We start from the raw sequence: 14,007 nt of genomic DNA, 5'->3' as shown, positions 1-14,007 counted from the left end.
ATAGGTTTGGCCGTCTACAACGTAAGATTTCATTTATTGACAAGGTACCCTACCGAAAAATATTGTAAATGTAGCGAAAATATGTATCATTACTAGATTTTAAGGAAAGTATGCAATAACCGATAAGAATGGGCTTAATATGCAAGTACATATGCAAATGCAAACAATCCGGTCTCTACTGATAGCATTAAAGAAAAAAATCACATATCTCATACAAATAAAAGTGATAGTAAAAGTTTTTATGTTAATAGATCTCTGTCATATTTGCTATGCTTTTTTTATTTACCTTACTACCTATAACAATTCAATACTGTGCGCAATCCAAAAGCATTGATGTCCGTTAAAAAAGTAAAAAATATTCAGAAATCATTTGTGTGACGTTTTATTTTTTTCTGCCGTTACTAGGAAAATGTAGACAATCTCTTCACAAAATAAAACAAGAATCATCGAAATTATTCCATCTGATGAAGATTAAGAAAAAAGATTTATACCTACAAGTGTATTTGAAAACCTCCTCTTTTTAGTGAAAATTAAAAATTTACACAATTATTGGAGTTAGAATAAATAACATAAATATTACATTTTTTACGAATAAATTCGATAAGTAATTCCATAAATTAATTATAAATCTATTTTTTTTCATAACGTAGGAGTATTATTACTATAATGTAAAACTAGACCTCACCTTGGTTTCTACAACTTCTGCATCATGTTTTATAACACAACCACTGACCGCACAGTTATGCTTAGATAGCACACACGTACAGCCTACATTAACTCCGGTCAAAGAACAAATTCCCCTTGTCATGTATGTATAAGTCAACATGTTTTTATTCGACTGACATGAATATCGATATCTAGAAACTTTTTAAACTGTTTTGTTCAGTTATTTAATTTTTAATTTATTTTATTTTTATATCATAATTGCTAGAGCCATTTTAATTTATTTATTTACATCCTGGTATAACAAGTCAACATGGTCTAATATTTTTTTTATTTTAAATTAGACCCGGATGATTTTTCATAATATTCTCTTTCAGTACAACGTAATTATACGAAATATATATGTACACAGTGTATATTTTTTAATAAATGCATTTTTACAACCGTATTCATATTTTAACCGTATTTAACATTACTTTTTTTTCATATTAAAAATCATTACTTGAATACGAATATTTTATTTTGAATTATAAATAAAAATCATTAAACAAAAATAAAATGATCACGTCTATCCTTTTCTATATTATTATTATTATTATTATTTTTAATACCATTCCTGCTGAAACAGATATTTATTGAAAAATGTCTGATAATGAAAAATTTTTGTTCAAAAATATCCAGACTGGGTGACAACAATGAGGTTAAAGATTAATTAATAGCAGACAGATATCTTTAAAATTTTATTTGCGTGTTTTAGGCTGGTCCTTCCTACCCATACGCATTTTCGCCGAATTTAGCAAGCTAAATTTTCATCCATCTATACCAATCGGGTTTCAGAAAACAGTTCCATCAGCGAATGTTCAGGTCTCTTTCCAGAGAGTAGAGAAAGGAACAACAACATTATCTCTTCTTGATTCTTTAGTTTATTTAATGAAAATAATGGGGATGAAGAAATTGTTATTGCTGCCACCTGTATTAAAAAATTCCATTCTACAAAACTAAAGAAAAGTTAAAATTCACTATGTAAAACATAATTTCACACTGTTCTGACATCATTTATCTATTCAATTAGACAAATATTTATCAAATAGTCTGGGAGATACGTCGAAGATATACAAAGTATATAATCCCATCTACGATATATATACGAAGTAGTATACGAAGTAGTATATATATATATATATATATACGAAGATTATAATCCCATCTGAAGTATATTATCTCTTGCGCTCAATCAAAAAGTGAGATGTTTTCTAACGTTTAACACTGGTAACAATGGGTCATGTAGACCAATATTCAGAAAATTAAAAAGTTTAATTTTCCATGTCTTTGTATATATAAATATGCGATGCAATAAATTAAAAAATAAACTATCCAACAATTCTAAAATGATCATCCCACCAATTTATCTAAAATACAGTTAAGAGATTTCCTTTTATAGAAATAATAATCGATGAATTTTTAAAAAACCTAAATTTTCTGCATTCCGTTAAACATTTATTTACATATATGCTTAAATAATTTCATTAAGTCCTTTTCTACATTATGAATTATTAGTTGTTATTTTTAATTCCTTGAAAAATTAAAGGAAATATTGTGGTTGCGATAAATTTCGGTTTTCAGATTTCAACGGAAATATCCATTTTGACCATCGCATTGAATCCATTTTGACTAGTTTCGGTGTGACATCTGTACGTACGTACTTGCGTATGTGTGTATGTATATATCTCGCATAACTAAAAAACGATTAGCCGTAGGAGGTTGAAATTTTGGTTTTAGGACTGTTGTAACATCTAGTTGTGCACCTCTCTTTTTCATTGCAATCGACTTGACCAAATATGTCCAAAAAAGCCCAAAATTACAAAAAAAAATTGGATATATAAGTTATACTTATTTTCATTGGTTCCAGAGTTATAGACAAATAAAATTTTAATTAATGAAATATTTTGATCATAAAAGGGGAAGGAACATCGTTTCGAATTTGACTTCATTTTCTTCTTTTTAACTTTTTTTTTAATTTAAATATATTCATTTATTAATAATTACGTATTTACCTCTGATTGTAAAAAAACTTTTACAGTAAATAATAATTCAATAACAAAAAAAATGAAAAAATCAGAAGTTATTAGTGAAATAAAATTATATGTACTTTTAAAGATGCGTATATGTAATTTAATAGGCGTACAAGGAAGTGATGTGGTGTCCACATTAGATTTTTTATATTTAGTAACTTCATGTATTTTCTGTGTTTATATTTTAAAGAAATTTAAAACATATGTGTTTATATTCATGCGTCTATATTTTAAAGTAACAGTATCTGTCTTTGTCACACCTATTTTTTTTTAAATTTTATAACTAGTATTTCAGTTCCTGACGTGATATATATTATGTACCGATCAGAATAAAAAATGTATATATTAGTCTTTTTATAAGGATTTTACATTACAAAAGTTAACTAAAAGGTGATTGGGAAATAAAATATCCTTTTTTCTTTTCTCACTCATTATGAAAGGAGTTACTTAGATTGGAACTCATCTGCAAGGATGGAACACGCCGAGTATAATATAGAAATGAACCAGAGTTAATGTAAATAATGTTTGGTAAAACAAATGTTATAATGGATATAAAGATAAATAATGCTATAGGATCGTTCCCTATTTTTGGATTATAATATATTCATTACTGGTTTCAGAAAGGCAGTGATGAATGTTGTTTTTAAGTAATCTGTAACAGGGTGCGTAGTAGTACCTCGCGCATATTATTTTTTCAACTGTAGCTATTGGTATAAAAGCAGACCGTTCTCACTAAAAAGTTTGAAAAATTTACTTTACATTGCATCATTTTACAATGTATAAAATATGTATGATATGTACAATATGTATTCTAAATATGTATGAATGTGAATTAATAATTTCAGTAAAAAAGTTTACGATTTATATTTTGATTATTGAAATAAATTAATTAAAAGTAAAATGTCAAAACAATTCGATTAACATCACAGATTGAATGAGAATAGCCGACAGGATTGTATATTTAAACACGGCCGGTAATGTGCTGTGTGGACAGATCAACTTGAATGCTTGATTAATGAATGATCTTACATTACAACCCATTAATCATTATCACTTGAACTTATGTTGACGCTTCACACAAGAGATACGACCCCACTATCGTACTCGTGCAATGTTAAACTGACCAATTATACAGACATTGAACATCATTCAAGTTGTACGACAGACGACAACTGGTTTAAATAAACCGTTGTCGTCTAATACTGATGTGATGTGATTTTGAACATGTATATTCAACTGAAGCGCATGGTTGAACGTGTAAACAAAACTAATGAGTTTAACATACTTATATAAATATTTTTAATGAATTCCCATCATTAAAATTAATAATGATGGAAAAGGTCTACCAACTTCAGCGACGGAATGGTAACGTCTTCACTACCACCCCGGAAGCGGTAACGTCTTTTACCTGGATGTTCTGAGTTCAAATCCCAATTTTACTTGGAATTTCTAATACAAATAAAATCTGTTTCTCATCTTTCACAAAAAATTGTATACCAATGGAAGTTTTAGAAGATATGGTGGAGAATGATTGAGAAAAGAGAAAGGCGAAAACTTCAAGTAATTAATTAATGATATCCAGGTGGGAATGAAGTATGAGCAAACAAAAAGGTTAGGGGAAAATCGATTAGCTTAAAGACTTACTATGTACTGAGACCTGCCACACAGCAGAGCATTCATTATTACATTATTAATGCACCAAATCTAACGAAATTCAAGTGATATTCAGCTTTACAAGTGATACTCATTTCGCCAAAAGGCCTGGCCGTATAAATAACATTATTACTCTTAAAGAAAGCCAATTTGGTGTCTTGTTTCTCAAATGTTTTGCTTACATCTCAGAAATAAACTGACTGAAACATGCAAAGTAACAGATCAATGCGTAAAGTAACAGATGTTTTAAATTTTAGAAATAAATAGTTTTTAATACCTGCTCTGCAAGCTGTAGGTGAAAAAAATAATTTATAAAGTTGACCAATAAAGAATTTTAATTAGATTGTAAATACAAATAATGAAAAATTGCAATTTCTTCAGATGCGAATTTTATTTTCTTTAAATTGTCATTTCCTGATCTTTTATCGTAATCTTAATTTTAATGTTTTATCTTAATCCGACTAATAAATTAAATATATAACTTATTTGTTCTTTTTTCTTTTTTCTTGAATTAATTCATCATAGAAGCTTACAGAGAATTTTTAGCATGGGAATATGGAAATGGAAATGTTGTAGCTTATAAAAAATGCTATGCCGGTTCGGGATTTGAAGCCGAGACCCCCGGATGAAAGACTGAGAAGCTACCACCCGCCGCGTTGATTGGCATGTTTGATTTATTATATTATTTATTTATTTTCTTCTTAATAAAATACAGTTAGTAATAGTGATGGGTAATAAATAATAAATGCGTAATTAGTATAACAAATGCTTACAGATTAAAACTTCTTGGAATACAGGCAAAATTAGAGAAATGTATATATATTTCATGGAATAAATAAAAAGAAATCTTGTTAACCCTTCACGTAACCATGATAATTTAACCAGTTTATAAAGTGAATGCAAATTAGTTTTTAATTTATTTTTATCAAATTGTAATTTCTTAAAGAATATATTAAAGTAAAATTTATATTAAATTTTAAAACTACTGTATAATAATAAAAATTAACAAGAAACAGAAAGACACATTAAAAGGCCTACAACAAGCAGGCATTGACCCTTAAAGTATCACTAAGTATTCCTCAGCTTGTTCTTCTTGCTATAATAACAGTTGGCAATGCAAGACCTGAGCGATTTGTCCAGAACATCAAACTAGCCTCTGTAATTATTGCCGCCATCTTGATTTTAAATATTTTAAAACAATTTTATTCTTATGAACACCCATCATTTTCCATTATAGTAATTTTTTCCATATTCTGGATAATTATATTGAATTATTAAATTAAATAATTTTAATTTTAAAAGGTTTTAATGGCAAATATATTTCGGACAGGACTATACTGTATTTGAAATCATTTTCTTTTTTTACATTTACTCTTAAGAGAATAATAGTAAAATGTTTGATTTTTATGAAATAGGTATGATTTGATTCGAAACTGATAAATTAGTATCATACATGAATATTTCACACTGGTTACAAATAAATTATTTACGAGAGATAGTTGAAATATGATATATTTTGATTTAAAAAAATGACCGACTGTAACCGTCATTTATTCCAACTCGTACAAACAAAACTGTTTGAAGCTCATTCTTAGGTATCAAATAAAAATGTTTGAAAAGTAATTTAAAAAATATTTATTTATACATTACATGTAATAGAGATATAAACAGGTAATATATGGTAATAGAAAAGGTAATAAGCAAGTAATAAATTTAAACAGATATTAGCAGGTAATTTAAAAAAAGAAAAATAAATTACGTGATATAAATTAAATTAATAAATATGATTAGAGAGAAAGTACACTTTACAACAACTAAAACATTTTAGATTGTCTTATATTAAAGTATTCGTCGTTAAAAAAAAAATTGTAAATATAATTTACAGTTTAAGAACCATAAGGAATAAGCAATTTACACGTAGTCTCATAAATTGGATTCTATAAATCAACATGACTTCTGATTGTGTCACCGCACAATCATCTGCCTACAGTTGAGTGGGACTACTAACATCCCTTGATTGTACAAAACCTGATGAATGCATTGCCAGTTGTCCCTATGGAGGCCATAGATTATTTTCCTGATATATCACCCTGAAGCGTGGAAATTTACTGTTGGCCTATCGGCATTCCAGACGCCAACAACCAAGGTCCCCAACATGGGCATCTGATTTCATGCGAATTAACCCTCCCTCATTCAGACGGCTTCACCGAGGTGAAAGCTACAAATTTTTATTCATATATCCCCATTCGTTTTTTAATTTGCTTTACAACTACAAGGGCATTTTAATTCAAAAAAAAAAACATTCCTAGAAAAGAAAATAGAAAATATCCTAAGAAATAATAAATATTAGCCTCAGAAAAGACATAATTTATATTTAATAAAAATCAGAAATCAAATAAAAGAAATGTTTCAGAACAGAATTTAAAACAAGGAAAAAATTACAAAGGAAAAATGAAATAAAAAAGACGTCAAAAGTAAAACTGTCAAACTTGTTTTTTACTCTCATATCAAATACAAGTTTTACTTATAAATTTATCATCATATTTTTATGTAGTATAGCGGTTTACGAAAATAAGAAGTCGATAAATACGAAATTTACGAAAAGAAAAACAAGCTTAGGAAATGTAGCGTTTTAGAATATAATTTTAACTAAGAAAAAATTAAACTGTTGGAAGACAAATCTTGAAAAGGAAAAAAATTAAGCAGAATTTTGTAAAAACAGACCTTCTGTGTCACATATAAATGCACTACTGGGATAGTTAATTTTTTTTTATTAAAAGCAGATAAAAGGGATGAAAACTGTAAAGAAAGAAAAAAAAAGAATTTTAAGGATGTAGGACGTTGAAGTAAACGGAAGACTTGACCACTTTTTATGTTTATCAAATGGCGAAAAATATAAAAGAGAGAAATCAAATACTATAAAAATATATCGTAAGGAAATTTTTGTATTTCTTATCATACAGGTTTTCTGTAAAATTTCTTTTCAACGAATTACTTTAATAAAATGTAATAAAATTACCTTCTACTCTACCTGAACTGTTAAAACGAGTTTTGGAGTAGGTAAGAATTGTTTCTAAACCGGGTTGCTCTAGTGGTGAACGCGTCTTCGCAAATCAGCTGATTTCGAAGTCGAGAGTTCCAACGTTCAAATCTATTTATAACATTTATACGGATTTGAATAGTAGATCGTGGATACCGGTGTCCTTTGGAGTTTTTTTCCGTATGAGGAGAAAAAGCTCTGCTTGCCGCCGCCAGGCCCGCTCTGGCGGCAAGTGCGGGTCTCTCACTCGCTAAACAACCTCCTCCTCTAGTCATACAGGGGACAGACCTAATCCACATGGTATGTACATAGCCCCTGCCCAACCACCCGGGCGCTCTTGTCACCGAATTAGAATAGCCAGAGTGACGTCCCCAGGGCATTATCGGCGAACGACGACTCCGAGGAGCCCCCGCCGCCCACCTCATAAGGCTGGCCGCCCATAGCCGTCCGGTATCGGTCTCTCCGCCTCAGGTCAACTGCAGTCTTCCAGTTTGCCTGCCCCTCTCCACCTCTGCCTTGTTTCTAATTATGGCTGACACCGCATCCAAGCATCTCTGTCAGCCAACATCACACTTATTACATTGTCCACGTTTACTGCGCCGTGGCTCATCATGGCAGCCCTCAAGCCTCTCCACCTCATGTATGAATACTACGTGGTTCTGCCGTATCCTGCTTCCTACAATCATAGCAGCATCTCGTGGTACTTCTACTCATACAGTACAGGTAATCTTTAAAGCACCCGTGCCCTGACAGAAAATGGGTGAGCTCGTAATTGGTATCATCGTGCTTCCGCTCTACCCAGCTTCTGACGTCACTGATGAGCCGGTGTGTCCACCGTCCAGTCTCCCCCGCTTTCCACCTGTCGTTCCAGGCTCTGAACATCTCATTCATAGCCACTTTCACTCCCTGAAGCAATAGAATGTTTCATCCTGACCTGCAGACCAATCGGTGGCACACCAGCTATGACTGACGCCGCTTCTGTACCTATTGTGCGGATTTCTACATTGCTGATGGTTCGTCACCTTCCACTCTTGAGTAAGCTGAATTTTGTATGCATGCAAATGCAAGTTCTTGTGTAAGATTCTCCGTAAAATAGTCCGAGGAATGCGTAATTCTTGAGATCTCCGTGAAATTGATGTTGATGGCTCATTTGCAACAATTTCTCGTGCAAGAGAAATCTACTTTTCAGTAGATCGTGTAGTTTTTGACCTCACCGAATGTGGTCTGTTGTAAACTGACCTTGTTTTAGATTTTTACACTAAATCTCGAATTGCTTGTTCGGAAGGACGATCGAAAGCTGCGAAAAAGTTACGGATTTTCCGTTTCTTTTATGGACTGACCATTTTCATAATAAGTTTTTATGATTTCAATACGCTGTTCTTTTAAAAGCGGAATCACGGTTAGATTTGTATATTACTCAACTTTATGTGTATAAAAGTTTAAAACATTTTATAGTCTGGTCATTTGAAATCCTAAAGTCATTTTTGTAACGCCCATTACATACTAATCTTTAATGTATATAAATAAATATACACTTATGTTTGAATACTGGTATTCTTAATTAACGCCCATTATTATAATTTACGTACTACGTAATCATCTACCAGCTCACAAACTAATTTAATTAGTTTCAATAACGATTAATATATTTTCAGATAATTTTTTTTCCAAAAATAATTTAATTACACTGCAAATGAAAATACTATTTTTTTATAATGTTTTTTTTTACACATCCTGTAATTATATCAATAATATGAGAGGTTGAGGAAAAAGTAATGGTATTTAATTGCTGAAGAATAAACAATACATTTTTATAATATTTTTCACCAATTTATACATTATATAGTAATTTGCAGTTATGCATATTTTTAATTTTAATTAAGAAACTATCTTAACATCAATAAATTACACTACTCGTTAACGAAGAGCCATTTTTGGATATTTTTAATGCAGAGATTTTCTTAACAGAGATTGAAAATTGAAATATTCTTTTTCAGCAGTTTTTTTTTTAATTAGAATTCTTCTAACATAAATTCTATAGTAAATTCTAAAAAAAAAAAAACATTAAAAATGAATCTTCTTTCACATGAATTCTTTTTTATATACCTCAGAATACGACTAGAAAAACAAAAATTAATTGGAAAATTAGAAATTTTGTGATTTGAATAAATAACGCGAACAAGGAAAATTGAGAATGATGTGGTGATGTACTAAACTATCCTTAAAGCAATTAGGAAATGATAAGTCTTTTAAAGAAGGAAAAGAAGGTAAAATATTAAAAGGACAGGTAGAAATAGTTTGGTTTAAAAATTGATAAGATAAAAAATTGTCGAATCTGAAATTCCTTTGATACCTACCTTAGGACAAAAAAAATAATATAAATCTTTTTCTCTTAATAAACAACATTCTCTGAATATGTTTAAAGTCCTGATGAACTGGATTGTGTATGATTTTTAATATTAAAGATTTCAGTATCAGAGACATTTAAAAAAACTTGTAACATGTAGTAAGATCCATAACCAGTTATTGAATTATAAATAATCCTTAAATTTTAATGTTAAATGTCATATAAACACTTATTCATAACAGAATTTAATATAATTCTTCTAATATTCATAAACAACAATATGAAAAGACCATTACGTGGAAAATAGTACATAGAGTTTCTTTTACCGATTTTTCAAAGAAAAGTAAAGTACTACTTTCCGTCATATGGTAGGAGTGGGCGGTGAAAATGAATTTTCTTTACGTTACGTATGAGATTATGAAAATGCCATTCACTTAATATTTGGGGTTTTCCTATAAGTATATATAAAAAAATCCCTTTAGACACGTTGGAAGGCGGAGGTAGATTTCACCGGTGCTAAGTTAGGGATAAAAAAAGATTTCCACCTTAAAGTTAAGAAAAACTTTACAAATTTACTCAATACGATAATGGTTGCTTGTGAAAAAAATTTCACATGTTTAGCATACGACAAGCCCCACAAGCCCCATCTTCTTACAATTCCAGCAACATTTTGTTCATCCTTTGCCGTAAGGGTTTGACATAACAAAAATTGTTTTAGACAAAAGTTTTAGATAATGTTGAGACGACTAACGACCACTTTAAACCCGATTCGATACTGTGCCTATTAAGGGAGGTATGATTCTTTTTTGTCTTAGAAACCCCATTTTTTCAACCTCCTGGACCAATGGTTGGTGATATCAGAAAACTTTACTTAAATAAGTTTTAGGCTCTTATCCAAAGAATAGTAGAAACTTTAAACGAATACGATATTTTACTTAATAAGTAAGTTATAGCGATATTTTGTTTTTTCGAAAAAGCCCGATTTTCACCGTTAACGAACTTGACCGAAATTTTGGGACGAGTTATTTTTAAGGAACAATTTGAAAGTGACTGACGCAAAATGATGGCAATTATTGTGTCCAGAAAAAGGAGAAATATATATATCAACTTTTGAGCTGACGGTGGTTTTTGGTCTGGGGGATGTGAAACGTGAACATATGTGAAAATTTTCCGGAAGTCGAATCATGGTACCCATTACAATAGGTAGGTTATAAGCTACCTACTGGTGATAGTGATTATGAATCACTCATGGCATGTTTGGGAAAACATACGATGCCGTAAACTGAAGATAGATTTTTGAAAATTTGTATATATTCTTCTTACTGTGTACTAAATAAAATTTTTTTGAAATTCGGAATTTAAAGAGTTAAAATGGAGTATCAATGAAATTTATTTATTTTTTTTTTAATTTCTTGGTAACAAATAAAGATAACAACTTGATTTTTGCGTTGTAATCTTCATATGGACGTTTAAAAACCAATTTCTAGATTTTTTGAAATTTTTATGAAAAAGTTATAATTGAGGAACATTAAATTGTATTATTTCTTTAATTATTTTACTATTTTTATTTTTTTATTTTTCAGTAAAAAAATTATATCAATTGAATTTTGGTGTGTGTACCTTGATATGAATATCTAAAAATTAATTTTAATTTTTTTGAAATTCAATCTTGAAAGGGGTGAAGAAGGGTAAAAAAATTTTCCCCATTTCCGACTATATTAACGCGCTATTCACGATTTGAGCTTGCAAATACTCTTTAAATAAATATCTAAAAACGATTTCTGAGATTTTTGCCGTTTTACGCTACCAATCTTTATGAGATTTAGAAACATTATGATGGTTATTTATGTTTGCAATTCATATTAGTTATTTTAAGACATTTAAAACAAGTCGATGACGTAATCATTTTCTCGCAAAATCTTTGTAAATAATTGTAGGATTGTTACTGATTTTATATAATTTTTTTTTTTTTTTTAATTTTAATTCTTTAAGTAGGTCTACTGATTTGTATACATTTGTTTATTAATGCACTGTTTTAACGGAAATTTTTCACGTAATAATCATTGTTGAGTTAACTTTAACAATTTTTTTCATGGTAATTCACCATATATATTTGAAATAAATTATTGTAAATAATATTTTATTCACTATAATGAGTGGTAATAATATTTTATAATTTTTAGTTATTATTTCCCATGTGAGCATTTCACGATTATCCAACATGTACGTGAAGTAGCTTAATCTCAACCACAGAGAATACAAAGAGGGGAAAATTCTTTGTTGAATTTATTTATATAAACGTTTTTCCTTTTTTTAAGTTTATTCTCATGTCATTATTAAAGTAATTGTTTTAAATGATACGTTAGGTGTGTCAAAGTTTTATTATTGTATTTATAATAAAGGTATAAAAATAAAGAATGAATCGTTTTTCTCCGTGACATAAGACAGAATGAATGACAATTGTGGGATTTCATTGTCGGTAAATGGTTTTTTTCTGTTCTTACAACAACTTTTATCGTATCCGTCCATTAAGGGATTCAAAATGGTACCTTGAACACAACGTTCATCAACATAACGAAGAAATACATTATTAGTTACACCAGTAATTGAATACTAGTGGAGCGATAAAGCATACCGTTACTGAATTTCTTTGTTACACGCGACGTAAATGTTATGTCAAAACGAAATCCTTGACAAATTCTTTTTTTTCCTTGCCTAATAAAAAGATCAGTGTAGTGTGTAATAGACTTAATGTTAAGTTTTAGTAGTTAGTTTAATTATACGAAGATAATGAATTGTGATGTCTTAAAAAGAACTTTTTCCCGTTATAATTCGTGGTAAAAAAATCCATGGTGGTAAATTACAATTGCCTGTGAGAACGCGGATTATCTATTTTTATACTTAATGACAAAATTTATTTCACAAAAAGCAACCTTAAGCGAATTTGATAGCCAGATAGTTTTCCCTGACAGACACAACTCGTATTTCAAAAGTTTTATATAAAATTTTGACAGGTTTATTTTTTGCGTGCGGACACACACTTTCACGCAAACAGATATTTATGAGATTCAATCTTCAAAAAATGCCGCTTTAAAAACTTATTTTTTAGTTAAGTGCTATTATCATTTTAGAGATATTAGTAAAAATAAAACTATTCACATTCGCAGACTGTCTGTAATGTACACTTAATAGTGGTAATAATAAATTCAATTCTATTTAAACATCAGAAATTTAATAATTTTTTTAATATAAATACTATATAAATTGTCTCAAAGAAACGGGGAATTTTTTAATAAAGATATAACTTAAGAAGATAATATTTTGTAATAGATTTATTAGTGTAAAATATCCCATTTAAGACAGACATAACCCAGTTTTATTTCTTGAAGGTGATATATTGGAGGTGAACTCATTTCTGTGTAGACATATTATAGAGGAGCGAAAAGAAATGCTACTGATCTGTGAATATATAAATATAAAAGCCTTTTGTAAATCTCTGATCAATTTTTTCTTAGGTAGTCTTTAGAAAAGTATACAAAATATATTTTGTTTAACAGTCTCGAAGTTATTTATAACTCATTTATAGAGTAACTCTATAAAGTTATTTATATACTCATTTGTATAAAACGAGTTACGATTTATAACAAAAACACGAACAAAACAACAAAAGCACAGAAAAAATGAATAAAGCATGAAGTGCACCTGATCACTGTTCGATGTTTACTAAATGGCATCAAATGATACAATATATCAAGTTCAGCGCCCTAACCTAAACATCAAATGAATAACCACGCTTTTTAATTTTCCCACTTCACTGACTTGTATAAAAAGTAATAAAAAAGTAAGGAATTTTATGCAATAAAAAACCAATTATAGCACTTTAATCGAATGAAATTAACCAGCGTCTGCGTAGAAGTTCCGTAATTTATTAATAGTTCATTTATAAAACTATAAATAATTTTTTAATTAAAATTATTAAAAGGAAAAATAAATTAATTACTTTAGCTGAATGTGTGAGTATAATAAAAATAAATTATTGGTTATAAAATATGTCTCCTTTAGCATTAAAATTTTGGAGCAAAAAAGTTAATAATTTTTATACAAATCTTATAAGCATAATCTACGTGGTACAGTACTGTAGAATATTTCTTACAAAGATTCAAAACCGATAATTTAAATCAGCCTTTTATTTATACATCGACCACCCCTAATATGGGGAATAGACGCTTCTG

The 14,007-nt window shown here is 29.4% G+C and overlaps 1 protein-coding gene across 1 annotated transcript in view; it reads left to right on the top strand.

Annotated features, from left to right (window-relative positions):
• LOC142321790 (uncharacterized) overlaps positions 1-14,007 on the top strand; it is a 261,736-nt gene that overhangs the window by 150,384 nt on the left and 97,345 nt on the right. The gene's annotated exons all lie outside the window — the stretch shown is intronic.

Source organism: Lycorma delicatula, chromosome 3, assembly GCF_047948215.1.
Source record: "Lycorma delicatula isolate Av1 chromosome 3, ASM4794821v1, whole genome shotgun sequence".
Classification (NCBI taxonomy): Eukaryota; Metazoa; Arthropoda; class Insecta; order Hemiptera; family Fulgoridae; genus Lycorma; species Lycorma delicatula.
This window is presented reverse-complemented; position numbering and strand designations above follow the sequence as displayed.